Below are 12,857 nucleotides of genomic sequence, written 5' to 3' on the forward strand. Positions count from 1 at the left end.
GCATTTTAGCGCTTTTAATGTTGTTTAAAACAAATAACCGAACACCTGCACTCGGCACTAGTGAAAACGAGCCACTGTGTTCTCAGCAGGACATCTCTATATCAATGTAGGTTATTATGCTGTTAACATCTACTTGTCAAGTAGCCCCCCCGCCCCACCCCTTCCTTCGATCATGTATTTAGCATCCCTCTGAGATGCATGTCAAACAGTCACGGCGACACTAAGTACCTAGGACACTGCCCCCCTTTTCTTCCTTTACCAGTGACGGACCAGAACAGTTTGGGGGATCATACCCCCATGTTGATACTAATCTACATATTTCTTAACCACGAACATGTACAACCTATTTCTTTCATGATTTCCGATCTCAACCGTTTGTCATAGATGTAGATTCAGGATTTCTCCCTACCTAATCTTTGTACCAGGGGAGGGGGATGGGGGAAAATTAGGGGGGGGGGGCTGGATGTTGTCAGTGCTGTTGGACGTTTAGTAACACCAAGGGGTTGTCACTTTTTCAATTGAAGAGTGTCACAATTCAGAATACATAATTCAAAATTCTTCTGAAACAACCAGATATATAAAAATTACAATTTTCTTGAATTATGGGCTAGGGGACCACTCCATCACATCAGCTTTGTACTTCCTCACCTCACCGGTTTCGACCATATAGGCCCTTATTACTGACGACTCCTAGAAGGACGAACAGTTGTACGATCCAGTTTAATTAATTACTTATATGATTCGTTTCACTATTTTATAATTAATTGATATTCACCCATGTGTCTTTTGTACAGTCTTACTTACATTGTGTCTTTTATTCAATCTTTTAGGATAATTTAGATTTGATTATGTTTTAATTAGATGATATAAATATAAAATTAAATTAATATCATTTGGATTGTTTTAATTGATTTTTATATATTAAGTTTGTGATGAGCATTAAGTGTCGTTTTCACGATATCTGTAAATATCTCAGCGTCAACACATCATTATTAATCCGTATGTGTTATTCTGAAGTTGCTTGTATGTTATGATAGCGCGTGCACGTGTAGTAAGCTTGTATTGAGATCATCCGAGATACATTTATAACTCAATCAGACTGTCATCATTGTCCTGTTATACATTTACTATAACTTTCACTATTAATAGTTGTATTTGTGCTCAATATATTTACACCAAATACAAATAAACACACGTGCGCTCTTGTTTACTCATCACATTATTTACACGTGCGTGTGAGCTTCTTATCTATCAACTATCTGAAAGATATTTCAGTACATTTTTCATCCCAGACCTCGATCGTGGGGTAATTATGACTAAAGATTTTCGAAGATCGTGTCCGTCATGTATGAATTTCTTCAACAACACACATATTAAACAACTCCTCTGTTTGTACTCGGGGCTTTAGATACAACTGCTGTTTTGTCAGAATTATTGAAATCAAATTTACGAAAAACACATTCTTGTCTGCCACCACTTTTATGTATGATGATAGCAATGATAATTTATAAAATTTGCATTTTTGTATATATGTATCTGTATATATATATACTGTATTATATTGACATGTTACATGAATATTTAAGAGAATTTAACATGTTTGTCACATTGTTTGGTGTCACCGACCTACATCATGATAGTAATGAAAACACTTATAGATTTTTCTGATTAAGACATGTCATTTTCGTGCTTCATTAATTTCCGGAACTCGGTTGAATTCTTTTCTGTATATTACACTAAGCCCTGAAGCCGTTTCGGACAGAGTGCCGAGTTGTGTTACATACATATGATTGTCTTGTGTCCAGTTGGTAGCCTGGACCTAGCTAGCGCTGGCAGTTGTCATGAAAGGTAAAGCAAATATCTACAGGCCCATCTTCTGTCAGCAGTATGTATCGGGTTATACACACATTCACGGCTCATTAACCGAACTGTTGCATGTAATTACTGCCCTCATCCCCACTCAGACACGCCTCTTTCAATTACAATCAGACGTTTGACACCCTCCCAAACACTAACCGCAACAACCCGTTCGTTATCACCCACAAATATTATGTACACTGGACTGACGATATGTAGATACTCAAAAGGCGTGAACTAAGTGATGGCCGTATGTACGTCCCCCGGGTAGATGTTTCTTATCTTGTACTGTACAGTAGTCATACTATACTAATGATTGACCTTGCACGAAGATAGTCCGGCTTTTTGGAGCCGGAGGGGGAGCAAGAGATTAGTCTATCTGTCTATACGTAGTCGACGACTTACTAAGGATTAGTGGCTGGGGGTAAGACTATCGAAAGCAGAAGTAGGATGGCGAGAATGACAGGACTCAATAAAGATTGTTCTGACTCATGCACGAGGCCGTAAATAATCAAAATATTAGCACACTTATCGGAAGGGTGGGTCTAACCACCAGCCTTCACTTGTACAACTGCAACTCCCGATCGTCTGCTGGATATTGGATATATTGGGTAGCGAAGGGAACGAAAAAACAAACAAACAAGCTTACACACAAAGTAACCACTGTCACCACAAATTTCATTATATACTTGTATTTTCTTTATTCTTGTCTTGAACATCTTGATAAGAATTAAGAGGACATAATATTTTCCTGTTTTATACACTACAGCATGCACATCTTCTTTAGGGGGTATGTATATTGTGTATGGATAAATGTATGCATTATATATGCTTCAGTTTTAGAGCCTTTTGACAACACCGACAAGCGAAATTGCCATTTAGTCTAATGCTTAAGCAAAAACTGTTTCCCATTTATGTTTCCCAATCGGAGGCAGGTAACGTTTCCTGTCATTTTCTTCAACTAATTATCAAAACTGGACGCCACAAATAACAACGGAAATTGCCGAGTGGTTTCAAATTGACGTGATCCATTCAAACCTATAAAATAAGATTGATTATCAATCATATTGCGTTATGCTCAAACAACAAAAACGCTACATATCATCATGAATATAAACGCGATGCGCGTGCATCCTTCAATAAAAAGAGGCACGTGATTATTATTTCTCTCTCTTTCTCCGTGTTTATGATTCTTTGTTGACCTTGCACAAAATTTGAAAAAAAAATATCGTCAATGATCGATATTTTCATTTTTGCAAACCAGTAATTTAGGAAAAGTTAGAAATGCATCTTTCCTTGTCTTAACCCAAACAAAGAAAAGAAAAAAAATAATAAAAAGATATTAGCAGTATCTAAGTCTGTGAACGGTGACCAGCTCGAAATAAATGGGAAAGTGACTGAGACCCCTACTTGTAATTAATGAATGATAATTTGTACTTATTCTGTCTGGCCCAAGTTTCTGCAAACAATAAGGGTTTGTTTTTCGTCTGGTGAGAATTATGTTTTGTCTAATTAAGACATGTATATAATCCATACACTGGAGTACGGTAATGTTATTTACTATAGATATCAATATGTTTTCTGAGACCTTCCCAATGCTGATGGTCAGAACTGCTGTTCCATCACAAACACGTGTTAAGCGCTGGTCATTACTGAGGAATGTCACACACGATTACCGACCTACCCTTGGTTCAGTATCTTCATCTCTGAATCCAAAACACAGCACGATAATGTAATTCTGACCTCTATAACCCCCAACATCTATTTCGGACCAAACTCGTTAGTAAAGCCAACTAGGTTTCAACAATCTAGACCTTAACATCACTGACGTTCACTGGATGGGCGAAACAGCTGCATTTAAATAAGATATTTCAATGTAATATATATATAAATATGACTTTGTATTGAACACTTGTAAGTCTTGTACACTTATTATTCGGGTTGACAGTTTTGATATCTGTCATTATCTAATTTTACACACACTGACTGTTACTTAAACTGTGAAAAATCATAACTACAAATAATAATTATTTTTATTCTCATTGTTGCGTAGTAGTGAAAGTATCTCCATGACGGCCGATCTTTTTTTTTAAACATCAGCAATGTTCATGATGAAAGGCTTTGCAATTAAACATTGAACTGCATTTATATGATAAGGGCAGTGACGTTGATGTTTGCTCTTTACCGAATTTCCGTTTCCTGTCCTGTACGAACTCTTTTAAATCCTCACCAGTAAAGAATCACACACGTTTATACATGTACTATGATTAGGAATAAATTGGAAAAAAAGATCTACCAACAGTACAATTGAAGTGTTATTTAGATAGCATTTGCCCGATAACGCCCATATCGTATGTAATTGATAAAAAAATCAGATAGTGCCCTCACAGCGATACGGGCGTTGCTTATCATACTAAAAGATTTTCTTGATTTTTGCTGAAAAGGTTTTTGATTTTTTATCAATATCTTTTTTTCTATTTTTATCTTTAAGAAGCTTGAGCGATCCTACGTTGAAGTAGGTAAATCCAAATTGCTTAAAACAAAAGTAAAACTACTATCTTAAGACTACAACAATACATATACGTGTGAGGTGGTTTGATGATACCAGCACAGCTGATGGTTCGGAGAGTTACTCTTTGTGTGGTCGCTCCACACTCTATCCATCTCTTTGTAAGTTCTATATATCTGTAACATCTCCATTAAGTGATACAGCTCAATCTTTGACGATTATCATCTCCTTTCTAAGTATATACAGGTAATAGTATTTTGAATGTCAGATTCTGATATTCTAACAACAACCATTGATGGAAAATTGACTAAGCTTTCTGGTCGCCATCATAAAATTGTTGAGAAATATTCTATTTTATTGTGTGGTATTAAGTTAGATGTGTTAAATGCTTGTTAGAATGCCTGGCTCTACCGTTGTTGTTCACAGTATTCTCGTTTAAGAACCCGACACTAATTTATTGGATTTATCAAGATTTGCATGAAAAGTAAAATCAAGGACCAATACAACACAAAACAAAATTATACTGATATTATATAATAAATTGCGGATTAAGATGGTTTTCAATCATGATGATAACGTTAGATTTAATGTTTTGAAGATAACACAAGATTTCAGTAGCAGACGAACAAATGTATTTTTGTGACCTCATAAAAGTATTTCTATTTCCAAATAGCAACCCTTGGGTGAGACAAGGAAATTTTACACTGGGACAACGTGGATTTACCTGTCAAGGGTAAGGGAAATGACAGTGTCTTCTACATCAGCCGCTTATATCGATCGTTTCCTACAACGAAACCAACACAGACAACTTTCCACCAAGCTGTATGATAAACATGATGGTTCCATTTTGCTATTGTGATATTTCCAATCCTGGATAGCAACGTTCCCGCATCCCCAACCAAACATCTTTAGCCCTGTTTTCAATATCACTATTTTCGTGTAGGATTTTATCAACTTCGTTATACAGTGTTTTAAAAAGTGGAGCAGTTTGTTGAAAGATCTCATTGAGCAATATTCTATTTCATTGTACGATATGATGCTGGACATGTTTGATGCTCATTGGCATGTCTATTGGTTCTGTTGTTGTATATCTTGTTTTTGTTTAAGAACGTGACATTTCTTACTTGGATTGATCAAGATTTACATGGTCGTTTTCGTCGTCGACGCAGAAGACGCTTACTCTTCCGGAACACCTGATCTTATTCTCCTTGTACTTTTTCATGAGTCTTCCTTTAAATCTTTTCTCGTTCATATTTTGTCCTAGTTTTATTGGATTCGACTTTGGATTATGATGATGGTCACATGTTGGTGTTTTCTTGTAATATTTTTTTGCCATTAAAATAATTCATTGTAGAAAACGAGGTGCAGTCATCGTTAAAAGATGCAGTCAATATCGGATTTAAATAATGCCTTAAATTTGCTTTCCAACCTGTCACTAATGCTTAAATGTCATACTTAAACTAGCATCCTTTTGTAAAACCCTTCAGAGAGCGAAAATATTCCTACTTTGGAATTCCGTTTTTGGATTTATTGAAATAATTTGATGATCTGACTTTGTGACATAGATTTGGTGTTGTTTAAAAAATCCCTACTGTTGATATTGAATTTTCTTTTCTTTATAGAGTGTATATATTGAATTTGTGAACATAGTATTTACTAACTGTAAGTGCCATATCAAACAAATAATCTTGCTTACATTAGCGCGACGCTAGGTCCTTCTAGGTAATGTCAAACTTTATATTATGATCCAGGATCACGTTGCTCTATTTTTCATAAAGGCAAAAATGATTGATCTTACACACTTTCTGTGTCTTCAGAACTCTGGGCGTGTGAAGCAGACTCATCAGGAAAAAAACACCTTTAGAATTAGATACAGAAGAGGCAAATTGGGAATAAAACAACATTAATTTGAAACTTAGAAGACGACGGATAAAATTGGAATTGGTCAAAGAAATATCAAAATCAAGACTGGGAAGTGCATCGGTCTCGGGATTTAATCAATTTCCTGCATGTGGGAAATGTGTACCACTATGTGTTGTGAAAAGACCTTATGAAACATACTCAATCCTTTGCAACTGCCTCCCTTTTAGTCGCCTCCATTGAAGCTATAACATATTATACCTATGTTATACAGTAGCGAGATAAAAAAATATCTGAATTATTGCAAAGAAACAAAATATTAATAAAATACAACTATATTAATTTCTTGATAACAAGGTAACATAGTGAGATATCGTAATTAGTTATGACAGGGTACACAATAGTGGAATATAGCATGCACGGGGCCACAACAAATAGGTAAATACAGCACTGAGGGTACCCGAGGTTTACCAAGTAGGTAATTAAAGCACTGAGGGTACCTGATTTTTGCCAAGTAGGTAATTTCAGCACTGAGGGTACCTGATTTTTACCAAATGGGTTATCACAGAACTGAGGGTATCTAAATTTTGCCAAATAGGTAATTAAAGCACTGAGGGTACCCGAATTTTGCCAAGTAGGTAATTACAGCACTGAGGGTACATGAGTTTTACCAAGTAGGTAATTAAAGCACTGAGGGTACCTGATTTTTACCAAATCGGTTATCACAACACTGAGGGTATCTAAATTTTGCCAAACAGGTAATTACAGCACTGAGGGTACCCGAGTTTTGCCAGGTAGGTAATTGGAGGACTGAGGGTACCTAATTTTTGCCAAGTAGTTAATTTCAGCACTGAGGGTACCTGTTTTTTGCCAAGTAGGTAATTTCAGCACTGAGGGTACCTGACTTTTGCCAGGTAGGTAATTGGAGCACTGAGGGTACCTGATTTTTGCCAGGTAGGTAATTGGAGGACTGAGGGTACCTGATTTTTGCCAGGTAGGTAATTGGAGGACTGAGGGTACCTGATTTTTGCCAGGTAGGTAATTGGAGGACTGAGGGTACCTGATTTACACGAAGGGTGAAGTCGATGAAGCAGATGATGACGTGTATCCTTCTTTGAGTTTAATTTTGTTTGTTGACACTTATATTCTTTACAGTTGTTGTTATTGTTGGTGTTATTGTTGTAGTTTTTAACGAGGAGATATTTCCTGACGTCTCTCTTGTCGTTGTTTCTTTTGCCGAATAAATCAATTGAACTTGCATTTATGAATGTTTTAATCAAATTATGATTGTATTCTAGGATATTCTTACCGAAATCGAGGTTTAATATAAGTTTAATCTCATTCTTTTTGTTTTACAATCACTTTACTTTATAACGTTAATTCATTTTATCTGTATGCATTTATTTTGCTGTTTAATTCCATAAGTTATGTTTCATTATAGTCATCTCTATTTTCAAGAAAAAAATATCAGAAACACTAATAATTCCATAATCTGATTTATTGGAATCATAATATGGTAAATATGTCCTGTTGATACCCTTGATTTCGATATATTGGCTATGGAATCGTTCATGACCTATCTGAAGTATAATAAGTCATAATGTATCCATCCATTGTCATCCAGTTTTGGTATTAATGCTCCTCACCTTGTTTTTATGTTGATATTTATTTCAACCAATTTGTATTTCAGTCAATCGCCTCTTTGGTTTCAACAACTCGGCCCTTGTCATCACCGACGAACCCACGAAGGGAGAAACAGCTGTATAATATCCATGTAGTTTACTTTATCAAAACGTTTCACTGTATCTGATTTTAAATTTACATTGAAAGGTGTTATTAAGGTGTATGTGTTTGTACAATCTTCCAATGTATTTTCTTTTATGTATCAACCTGATTTTACCAGGTTGTCTGACTATTTTACAGTGACGTCATAATCAAGATAATTATCACATGTAGAAAAATTACTGCAAACACAAGAGGTAAGTCTAAGCGTGAGAAAAATGTGGATTGTCGATGAGGAATAGTAGACTTGTATATTTGTACAGTCATCAAATGATAGAGATCCTATGGATTTGAATTACAAAGATGTAAAGCATTGATATTAAAGTTTAGATTAGACAGAAATATTTTTAAGAAATATCATTATGGAAGTTTCATGGAAATGTGAATCGATATTGATTTCAAAACCAAATGAACACAACTTTGTAGTTTTGTCATAAGAATATTAATGCATTGAGAAAGAACTGAAAAAGTTGTAAAATGACTCGAAACGAGACTATTTTTAGAACTTTTTCATTGCATCCGCACGAAATATGTCAGTTTCCGAAGAAGAATCATGAAAGTTTTGCGAGGATGAATTATATCAGCGATCGACTACTCTTATTTGAAAGAGAATCGAGAAACTAGGATCTTGAGTAACAAAAACAGAAAAGAAGTTAGGCAATTATTTTTCAACATTATACTCGGAAAACAACCGACATAATACTACTCGCGTATAATTATTTTTTAAATGTACTTATCAATTCACATTTAAAGGAAGATTTTCCTTTTCGGGAACCAAAAGGATATTCTCTCATTATTGCAAATGTTTTTATCAACATAACAAGTTTCACTTATTCTCCACGTACCTTTGTCAACATTTCGCTTCTTTTTACTGAATTTGAATTCTATTACCATTTCGATGATTTGCCTGTATTCTCTGTCATTTTTTACTGTTAAATTTACCTCAGTTCAGAAGTCGCTGAATACATGTTGTGGTGTCTAAATGTCATGTTGAATATCCCCATGCTATTTTCATCAATCAACTAATATTGTTATATAATTATACTTGCCAACTAGTACTTGTCTGTTCACACAACAAAACTGATTAGTGACATTGTATTATATTGATCATCATGTTGATAGCAATCTTTATTTAGTTTAATGCACTGTCAATACGTCAGGATTAGAAAGACATTTTCATTATTTGAACGAATGATTAGAAAGACATTTTCATAATTTGAACGAATGATTAGAAAGACATTTTCATAATTTGAACGAATGATTAGAAAGACATTTTCATAATTTGAACGAATGATTAGAAAGACATTTTCATAATTTGAACGAATGATTAGAAAGACATTTTCATAATTTCAACGAATGATTAGAAAGACATTTTCATAATTTGAACGAATGATTGAAAAACATTTTCACAATTTGAACGAATAATTGAAAAACATTTTCACAATTTGAACGAATGATTAGAAAGACATTTTCATAACGAAGGGACTAATTTCTCTATAAATGATTAAATTTTAATTAGCCAACACGAGTCAAATATATCATTACATGTACACATTTTCAAAAAATCTTAGCATTACACCAGATACATTTTGTTACAAAAGAAAAAAAAACTTCTATAAAGATTTCAATTTTCAAATGATTTTCATAACAATAGATTCATATTATTGCATTTAGTATCATGAAATAACCGTTACTGATGTAAACGAAATTAAGACAAAATATGAGACACTACTGTCCTACCCATTATGGATACAGACCTATTAGCGGATGATATATTTGATAATTTTGAATCAACAAGACGTGTATACACATTTTATCATTAAATATATACAAGTCTGTTGCCACGTCAACCCTGCACGTGCGTTGTCCGTACTGGGATTGAAATAGCCTGACGACAGACGGCGCTCATGTGAGAGATTGGGTGAGTTACACCTCCAACTCCAAAGTAAACACAAGATTTGTTGGCTTATAGTTCATATTATATATACCAATAAATGGATATCGTTCTAGTAACGCTGAAATGTATGTGTTAGACGTAAGTGCCACACAAGCAGATATCTCGTCCTCAGACTCTTCTGCCAAGTACCTGACAACATGGCCGCTCAGGGTCTAATGAGGTTACATTAATTACAATGATTTAAATAATTTATTTGAAGCAAAGCAAAGTATATAAACGCATGCTATCTCATAGACGTGTTGAAATGTTTATCTTTGACTGGGTAATATGGTTATACATACACCATGGAATATTATTTCATAAATCGAAATGTTTATTCGGGTCGTCTTTGATAGTAATACTATTTACAAAATTTGTTGGATATAATTTTTGGATGTATTATAATTTATATACTGACTATGTTCCAATGCATACGATAATCAGTCATGAGTAATTATAAATTTAACTTTAGAAATGTACATACAAATATAATATTTCATCTTTTGCATTACGTCATTATAGTTGATACATACTGTGAAACGATTATTTTTGAGGACTTTTATTTTCGTTGATTTCAGTAATTATCATATCAATATTCTCATGAATATTTACACACATTCTTAGTATCGTTTGTTTTCTTGGGCACGGTTTATTCTAGAAACGCCTACAAAATAATGAAGAATGCAAAATTAAAGTCTCGCGAATATAATAAATTTTACAGAAAGTATTAGAATCAAATAAGCAGCCTGTTATCAATTATAGCGTTCATGTTATAGTATATTTTCTTCCGATGAAATGATTTACCAGAAATTGCTTCAAATGTTTAATGTCTTCTTTCGACCTGAAGTGAACAATGCATCACGACAGAAATATCAGTATTTTAATCACAATCTATTATAAAAAGAAACTAATGTTGTGTTAGCAAGACATCTACTGGCGAAATGGAGATATTTCAATGTGTCAATATAACCGAGAAAATAAATAAAATTTGCCGAAAAAACCTGTTAACAGTTTTAACAGTATGGTGACAGTTGTGTCATTTGAAATCTAGACCGGGAAGAATAAATTACTGTACAATCGTTAAAAACTTATTTATATAAATGTTACTGGGTACACTATAAAATGACAGGTGTCGTTTAATTCATAATTAGAAATGAAAACTTAATTCATTAATGAAATGAAAAATATAAATAAAAAAGAACTGCAAACAATTAAGAATGCTCTTTACTCGTGAAACAAAGGTATGTTTTTGTTACAATTTAGAAAAATGAAAAACGTTATTTATAAAAAGGGGCGTTATTTTATCATCTAACAAGTTTAAGTAAGATAACGCAAGGAAAGAAAATATTTATTTTGCATTATTTTATTTTTGAAACATATTAAATCTAATTAAGCAGTCAGAGCATTGCGAAACAAAAGCTGTGCACATTTCAAAACTGACATAAGGGCACTGTAGATTATAATTCCTATCCTTGAAAATAGTGTCCCTATTATTCAGTAACTATCCCCTTTTCTTGAAAATCAAAACTAGAACATTCACAACCCAAACGTCTTTGATTTTAAAGATGTTCAACTCAACCGAGACCGACTTCTGAGAAGTAAACTTCTAAATTACCCCATTGTCCACCATTGCAGGGCGTCAGTTAAATTGCAACGTAAACAAACGCTGCCTTGTAGTGTTGTAATATCATCAGTCTGACTCTCGTGAGACAAATCGAGATAATCATCATCTCATATCCCGCGAGACAAATCGAGATAAAAACAAAAACGCGGGAAGTAGCGCGCGTTGAAATGAGTCGTGATGGGTTCATGATGGGGCCTTTTGAAGCCAGTGTGGTAAAAGAAAAATAAAGGTTTCACACTCGGAGAAGTAGGAAACGACCTGACTCCCAAGGGACTGGTTAGGGCTTATCACGTGATAGACTGTTAAGAAGCGTATGCAGGTGGTGGTGAGTTGTTATATGGGCATTACTGGCTGTGATATTGTACCTAATTAAAATGGTCCTATCTCCTAGATGAGGCCAACCTTTTACTTTGTCTCCGTTGAAGTTATCCGATCTTTCTAAATTTCTGATAGACAAAACGGACGTGAAGCACTGAATGCTTTCGATAAAAAAAAAGTTAAGAAGTATTTTTTGTTTTCAAAACATCTGCCTAGCTTTGGTTACAACAGGTTTATGGACAAAAATAATTCAAATATTTGAATTCTCTTGTGTAGTTACATTGTCACTTGAAGGAAAATAATAAATAAATAAATAAATAAAATAACTTATTTCATCAATGCATAGACCTACACAGAATTCAAGTCAACCCTCCTCGGTTCTAATGACTGTTTGAAAAAAAAAAACAAAAAAAGCATGCATACATACATACATACCCCACAATATCTGAAGTCAGAAAGAGAAAGGTATCATATAGACTCTGTAAAGGATAATTGAGATTCGATTAAGTTCATGTACTATTTATTGTAATTAATCAATCTCCGTATTTGTGTTAATTAGATTGTGCACTTAGCATCTAAGAAATCCAATATTTCACAAAATAACTCCATTTACATATTATTTACTCTTTTACAAAGATGAATGAGATTGTTTATTAAAAATTAATGATAAATTAAACGTTTTTAGATGTACTCGGTTTCGGATGCACACTGAGAGTTGTCTTGGATCAAGAATAAACATGTCTATTTCGTCTCTCTTTATCTGGGGAATGAGCCAGAAAATGACTGCCCCATCTGAAATCGTAATAAAAAACACCTAAAAGTGATAGACAAAACTACACTTTTTATGCTTCTATGCATATCTGAAAGACAAGAAAACCTCGTGAAGTTTCGGTGTTCATCGTTCTTTGGTTAACATTATTTTGACGTGGTTGTTGTATATTAGACTATATACAACGAGCAGAATCTCTGGG

Source organism: Ylistrum balloti, unplaced genomic scaffold, assembly GCF_031769215.1.
Source record: "Ylistrum balloti isolate Yb309-2 unplaced genomic scaffold, AGI_CSIRO_Ybal_v1 Utg370892, whole genome shotgun sequence".
Classification (NCBI taxonomy): domain Eukaryota; kingdom Metazoa; phylum Mollusca; class Bivalvia; order Pectinida; family Pectinidae; genus Ylistrum; species Ylistrum balloti.